The sequence below is a fragment of the Crocuta crocuta genome, unplaced genomic scaffold (assembly GCF_008692635.1).
Source record: "Crocuta crocuta isolate KB4526 unplaced genomic scaffold, BGI_CrCroc_1.0 scaffold127, whole genome shotgun sequence".
Lineage (NCBI taxonomy): Eukaryota > Metazoa > Chordata > Mammalia > Carnivora > Hyaenidae > Crocuta > Crocuta crocuta.
In genome coordinates, this window is record NW_027532008.1 from 8,002,341 (window position 1) to 8,009,758 (window position 7,418).

Consider the following 7,418-nt stretch of genomic DNA (forward strand, 5'->3'; position numbering starts at 1 on the left):
AACTGAGGCCCCAAGACATGGAACAACTTGCTCTAAGTCACAATGGCAGAGTTGTGTTCCCCAAATCCACTGTTAGGAATGGCTGATAAAGGGATTTGTTCTGAGTGACTTCTTTTTTCTTTCCTTTTCTTGACTTTTTTTAATGAGAAATTTCAAACATACACAAAAAATAGAATAATACAGTGAACCCCATATACCCATTGTCCAGCTTTAACAATTACCAATAAATAGCCATTTTTTAAATCCATTTACACCTTCCTGCTAACACTGCCCCTATTACCTGAAAGCAAAACCCAGACTACATTATTTTATTTATACTTTAGTATCTATCTCTAAGAGGTAAGCATTCTTTGTAAAGAAACATAGACAATATTGTTATCATCTCTAAAGAGATTAACATTAACTCCATAATATCATTCACTACACAGTTGATATTCAGATTTCTCCACTGTTTTATTCTGCTTTATGTTACTCAAATTGGGATCCAAACAAGGTCTACATAATGTATTTGGTCAGTGAGTTATTCTTTAACAAGAGATGAAGCCATCTCTGGGCGAAGGAGGTATATTTGGTGGTGCTGTCAGTTTTTGAATGTTCCGATAATCAGGGATGGCTCTATTCCTTACCCCTAAGGCTGGTAGATATGTAAAATGTTTGGGTAGGTGTGGTCATGTATCTCTGTGTGAGGGGGTGAGCTTCCAGGCAGAGACAGTGCTTGAGTTAATAGGCACAGCCTAATCCATTTATTTCAGGGCTCCCTCGGGTCTTTCAGGACAGCCCTGGCTCCACACTGTGGAGAAAGTCGGAATAGCAGGCTTGCGTGTAAAAATGAGGCAACTGCCAAATGCTTCATTGTGAAGCATTTTGAATTGGTGAATTGAAACATGTTGAAACTAATACATACATTAAATGGAGACCTGATACTTTCACTCCTAGGTATAGGCCCACAGGAATGCATACGTATTTTCCCAAGAATGTTTGTACTGGCGCTATTCCACATTGTGGAAAGTGGAAACATCTCAAATGGCCATCTACAGTAGGCTAGATAAATTGTATATTCACTCAGGGGACTACTGAACAGCCATAAAAGTATCTACAACTAAATGCAACCGCATGGACGTAGTTTATAAATATACTGATCAGTAAGGAAGGCAAACATAAAAAGGAATACATATTTTGTAATCCCATTGCACAAAGTTCAAGGGCAGGGGAAACCAATCTAGAGTGTTAGAGGTCAGGATAACAGTTGTCCTTGGGAGGTAGTTACTAGAAGCAGACTCAGGAGGGCTTTTGGGCGCTAGTGACATTCTCCTTCTTGATCTGGGTATGTTCATTTGATGCAAATTCATCAAGGGGCTCAGTCAGTTAAGCCTCTGACTATTGATTTCGGCTCAGGTCATGATCTCTCAGTTCATGAGATCAAGCCCCCACATCAGGCTCTGTGCTGACAGCACCAAGCCTGCTTGGGATTCTCTCTTTCTCCCTCTCTCTGCCTCTCCCTCCCCCACCTGTTACAAAAATAAAGAAATAAACATCAAAAAAATTTCAAATCTAGTCATCTGCTGTGTCGCTATTATGACAGCACTTCTCTGTAATGTTTACGGAGAAGGGACAAAGGTTCTCTGAGAGATTTAATGTTTTAACCACAAGGGTTTTCTTTACTCTCCTAAGAATATAACCTTTTACCATAAGGCTTGTGATGATTACACAGCTTGTAAGATGTATTCACTACATGGGCCATTGTATTGATTTCTGAGTTAAAGAGGGCATTTGTTATCAGCCTTTGGTTTTGTTCCCCTAAGCTGCAAATAACCTCAACAACCCTCCATGCTTAACCCACCCACCCGCAGAAACGAAAACTCCAAGAAGTTAATTAACCCTCCACTGTAGCCTGTGCAGTTTCATGTTCAACAGAGAGCTCTCAACTGGTTCACTTTTGTAAAAAAAAAAAAAAAAATTCTAAGTGTCTTCTGACAGGTCTGAACCAGGCACAGCACAAAGCTTGATTCTTCAGCAGACCTCTGTATAGGAAGGGCAAGCAAGTGGATTTTTTTGAGATGCTTCTAGCAGAAATTGTAGGGGTTCTGTGTTTTCCATTCTCAGGGCAGATACAGCCTCATGGGGGTGGGGGTGGGGGCGCAGAGGCACAGCAGCTGCCTTTCTTAGTGATCATGGCCCTGATTCTACTTGCCCCTGTCTGTCTTCCTGAGAAGCAAAAGTCTTCCTATAGTGCTAGGGAGTCTCAGGTCTCAGGGCATCCTCTGGATGTTCTCCCTTAACAACTTCTCTCTCTCCCTCTTTTTAAATGTTTATTTTTGAAAGAGTGCGAGCAGGAGAGGGGCAGAGAGTAGGACAGAGAATCCAAAGCAGGCTCTGAGCTGTCAGCACAGAGCCCGACATGGGGCTCGAACCCATGAACCGTGAGATCATGGCCTGAGCTGAAGTCAGATGCTCAACCGACTGAGCCACCCAGGCGCCCCAACATCTTCTATCTCTTTAGTGCTATCCCAAGAAGGTGACATTGGGGGTATGGAATTCGGTTTTCTGCCGGGATATCTGTTTATACTGTAGACTTAATGTTCTACACAAGTCTCATTCATTCCCTAGAACATTTATTCTTTTTATTAAAATTTTTTTTTAATGTTTATTCATTTTTGAGAGACAGAGACAGAGTGTGATTGAGGGGAGGGGCAGAGAGAGCAGAGGGAGACACAGAATCCGAAGCAGGCTTCAGGCTCTGTCAGCACAGAGCCCGACATGGGGCTAGAACTCACTGACCGGTGATATCATGACCTGAGCGAAGTCAGACGCTTAACTGACTGAGCCAAGCAGGTGCCACACTAGAACATTTATTAAATATCAACCATGTACCGGGCAGGTTTTGCTGTGCTTAGCCATGGGAATTCGAGGAAAATGGAGGGAGTCCTCAGAGAGGTCCCAGGACACTTCTCTGTCACATGCTCTGCTTTGAGGGCATCCCTCTGTCTTCATTGTACCCTTTTCCCTCCAGGCGACAAGATTGTGTCATTTTTGGTAAAGTAAGTAAGATTCCCAAGAAGCATCATTTAACCTTCCCCGAAAGGACTCGGGGGGATAAAGCTGATGCTGATAGAAAAAGACGGAAAAAGACAAGACTTAAAAAAAAAAAAGAAAGAAAAGAACCGTTGAGGGATGTTTGACCTTCCCTGTGGACGGCGTCCTTTGGCAGCATTTCAGTGCTCTTTGTCTCCTCCTGGCAGGAGACAAATTTTCCCAGAGCAGCAACATCCTTTATCCACAGACCATTCCAGAAATGCTATCTCTAAATTGCCTGCAGAGGTGAAGGAGTTTTTGCTGAAACTGTCGACAGAGCAAAGCTGCTACTAGATCAGAATCCGGCCACGTGAAATTCCTGGCCTGCCGTTTGGGGAGGCTGGAGCCAGACAGCAGTGGGCAGAGAGAGAGATTTCACTGGGAAGAAGGGAATCCGTTTCACCTGGCCAAGATGGAGGACAGCGTGGTGGGGGCAGATTAGGGAGACATGGTGTTGCTGAGAAATTCAGATAGTCCGGGGCTCAGGCCGTCCCATGAATTGCTGCCCTGCAGTGATTACTCAAAGTAAAAACATGGCCAAGTCATCTTTTGTTACAGTCCTTCACAGGCTCTTTGCCTTTGCCCTCTGCCCACCCCACCTCCACCCCCAAAGCCCAAGCTCCTTAGCCGGGCACAGCAAGGTCTTCACTACTTGGCCCTGGCACCTTTCTTGCTGCCCCCCTTCCCTGCCCTTTATGGTCCAGCAAAACCGAGTTACTTGCCGTTGTCCCAAGTATCATGCCGGTTCCTCTGTCTTGATTTACCTCTTTGAAAGAATCACCATTCGTAGTTGAGGTCACCTCATCCAGGAAGCCTTCCTTGACCTTTCCTAGACTGGGCTAGATGCCTCTTCGCTGTCTCCTCCTCTAAACTGTTAGTTCTGTTAGGACAGGGATTGTGATTTTGAAACCTTAGGTCCCTAGCACCCAGCATGGAGGCTGCTTGATCTCTAGCCCTTCCTGAGAGCCATGGGGAACACAAGCCCTCTGCGGGCAGTCTTGCTCCCAAGGTGGAGGGCGGGGGGAAGGGTCAGGCTATCCTTTTAAATCACTGGACTCACTCCTAGGAAGGGGGGGAGTGGGTGGAGAGGAGCCAGAAGGAAGCCCTGGGAGTGACAAATAGCTCCTCCTTCCCCCAACAGGATCAACTTCTGCATCTGTTGTAGCATTTACACTACATGATTGCTAACTGAATTTCTTTTCTGTGGCTTCTTTTTTATATTCTTTCTGGGTTTTTTTTTTTAATGTTTATTTTTGAGAGAGAGAAAGAGAGAGAGAGAGATCATAAGTGGGGGAGGGGCAGAGAGAGAGGGATACAAAGAATCCCAAGCAGGCTCCCTACTATCAGCGCAGAGCCCGATGTGGGGCTCAATCCCACGAACCGTGAGATCATGACCTGAGCCAAGATCAAGAGTCAGACACTTAACTGACTGAGTCACCCAGGCGCCCCATCTTGCTGGGCTTTTTTTAAACTAAAAAAATACTTTAAATAAAAGTAATATGAATATAAGGGTTAGAAAACACTAATGGTGTATATGGATAGGCTCATCATGAAAAACAATCATCTTCTGTTCCAACTCCCTGAGAGCCCAGAGGCAATGATACTTTACTCTTTTAGTATTTCTCCTATAGTTTTCTTCAGATCTCTGAAGTCTCCTGCTTCGGAAGACTGAGCTATTTATTTATTTATTTATTTTTATATATTTTTTATTTATTTCTAGGAGAGAGAGAGAGAGAGACAGCATGAGCAGGGGAGGGTCAGAGAGAGAGGGAGTCACAGACTCTGAAACAGGCTCCAGGCTCTGAGCCGGCAGTCAGCACAGAGCCCGACGCGGGGCTCGAACCCACGAACCGCGAGATCATGACCTAAGCGAAAGTCGGACGCTTAACCGACTAAGCCACCCAGGCGCCCCAAGACTGAGCTATTTAAAGCACAAAGCTGACCATGTCACTCCCCCTGCCTGAAACTGACAGTTCCCTTCACAATAAGGTCAACCCCTTACCAGAGCTAGGCCTGCTCTCTCTGACCCTCAGCCATTCTTACCCGTGTCTTCTTTTCCTCCTTCTGCAGCTTTGGTGTTTACATCTTTAGAGTGACCATGCCTTTGTGTTGTCCCCTCCTCAAGAGGGCTAGACCTCAGTGGCTTTGCTCCAAAAGAATAGCATTTGGCAAAAGTGATGGGATATCATCTTCATGGTTGGGTTACAAAGAGGCCCTGGTTCTGTCTTGCTCGCTCTCTCCTGCTCTCTTGCTCACTTCTGTGGGAAGCCAGCTGCTATGTTGTAAGCTGCTCTGTGGGGAGGCCCATGTAGCAAGGAAGCAAACAGTAACAACAACGGCCCCCAGGAACTGAATCCTGTCAACAACCTTGCAAGTGAGGTTTGAAGTGGACCATTTCCCAGTTGAGCCTTCGAGTGAGATTGCGGCCCCGGTTGACGTCTTACCCACGCCTTGGTATGAGACCTTGAGCCAGATGACCCAGCTCTGCCCAGATTCCTGGCCTGAATGAACTGTGAAATAATAATTTTTTGTTGTCCTAAGCTGTGAATGTTTTTGGCAAAATTTGTTACACAGCAATAGGTAAGTAATGCAGTCATTATGCCATATTATTTTCTGTTCAGTCATTGAGATTTTCACCCCCACCCCTTAATTTTCCCTTATCCTACCCCTCAAAAATGATGTTAACAGACTGGATGTTCCTTCCATGCTTGTTTCTGTGCCCATGTAATCATGCACAAAATATTAAGTGTGTGTGAGAGACTTACTAGGCCATTTTATTACTTATTCTTGCATAGCACTTTGTAGCCTCACTTCTAACAGGCACCCAAAGTATCCCTAGCGCCCGTCAATTATAGCCTTGCTCTCCTCCCTGCTAAAAGGAAATCCTAAAGAACCTTGTATTTTACATAAGCAATTAGCAACAGCTGGCAAGAGAAGCAGAAATATACATGCTTCTATTTCTATTTTTTCCCCTGGGAATCTGGGACTCCACTTTCGAGTCCTAAAAAACACAGACAGCTCTGAATAACAGAGCATGTGCTGCTCTGAAATTGCGGGCGCTCAGAACAGGGGATACAGAATTAAAGTCCTTTTATTTTTAAACAAACATCCCAGCCCCTCTCTGGCCAAGTGAGTGTTGTTCTTCCAAGTGGACATTGTTCAAATAATTCTGGGATCTTTCTTTGAGGATTGCCTTCCCCAGTCTATCTCCATAGAGTATAAGGATACTGGGCTTAGTGCTTCAGGTGGTCCTCAGTCTTCGCTCCTCCCCAAGCCCCGTTCCCTAACCGGATGACCCTTCTTGTGATCTGGCTGCAACATCCTTCCTCAGCGCCGCCTTCCCGTTCTCAGGCAAGCTCCACTCCTGCTGCTTGCTCCCAGAGCACTGTCTTTCCCTCGGTGACACTTGTCATAAAGTACTATAACTGAGAACTCTGTGCGGGCAGGGATTTTTTTTTCTGCCTTATTCACTGCTGTGTCCCCAGGGTCCCACTCCAGCCCTAGAACACAGTAGGCATCTGATCAATAACTGTTAAAGGAATGGACAGATTGGCTTGTTGGTACCAATCAAATCCATCCTCAAAGGACCAACGTTTGTCACCCTTAATAAAAGCAATGGCTGATTCATTAAAAGAGCTTCTTGAGGGTCCACCACTGGGCTCATGGTTTCATTCAATCTGCACAATGACTCTATCATCCCTATTTTAGAGATGAGGAAATTGAGTCTTAGAGTAATGAAATAACTTGCCCAAAGACACATCGTTTGGAGGCTGTCTAACTTCAAAGTTGAAACCCATTGTACTCTCTCATTTTTTTCTTGTTACATTTAAAAAAATGTTTTGGAAATTTAAAAAATCCAGATATGTACAAAGAAAACAAAATCACGAATCTGGATTCCCATTGACCAGAATTTGAACTGATATCAACATCTTGATGTATTTCCTGCCAACTTTCTTTTTTTTCTTTCTCCATCCCCCTTTGTTGAGAACATTCAGAAGACTGTGCTGAAGACCCCAGCGACCATTCCTGAAGAAAGGCGGAGTAGGCTGTATGCATGCAGCAAAGCCGGAACTACCTTCCTGCCTCCCAAGATGGCGGCAGGTAGTCTGGGTGTGTTGTGGAAAAGCCAGACTGCAACACCTGCAGGTGCTCCAGAAGTGAGTAGAAAGGACCCATGGGGAAGGGGTGACTCACCTGTCCACTTCCTGTGCCCCCGGCAACTTGCTTGCCTAGGAAAGAGGAAATCTATGCTCTATTCTTACCAGCCAGTGGGGCTGGTCCCAAGGCCAACTTCCAGGAAAGAAACCCAGAGACATCAGCCCCCTTTAGAGGGCCAGCCTGGCTCC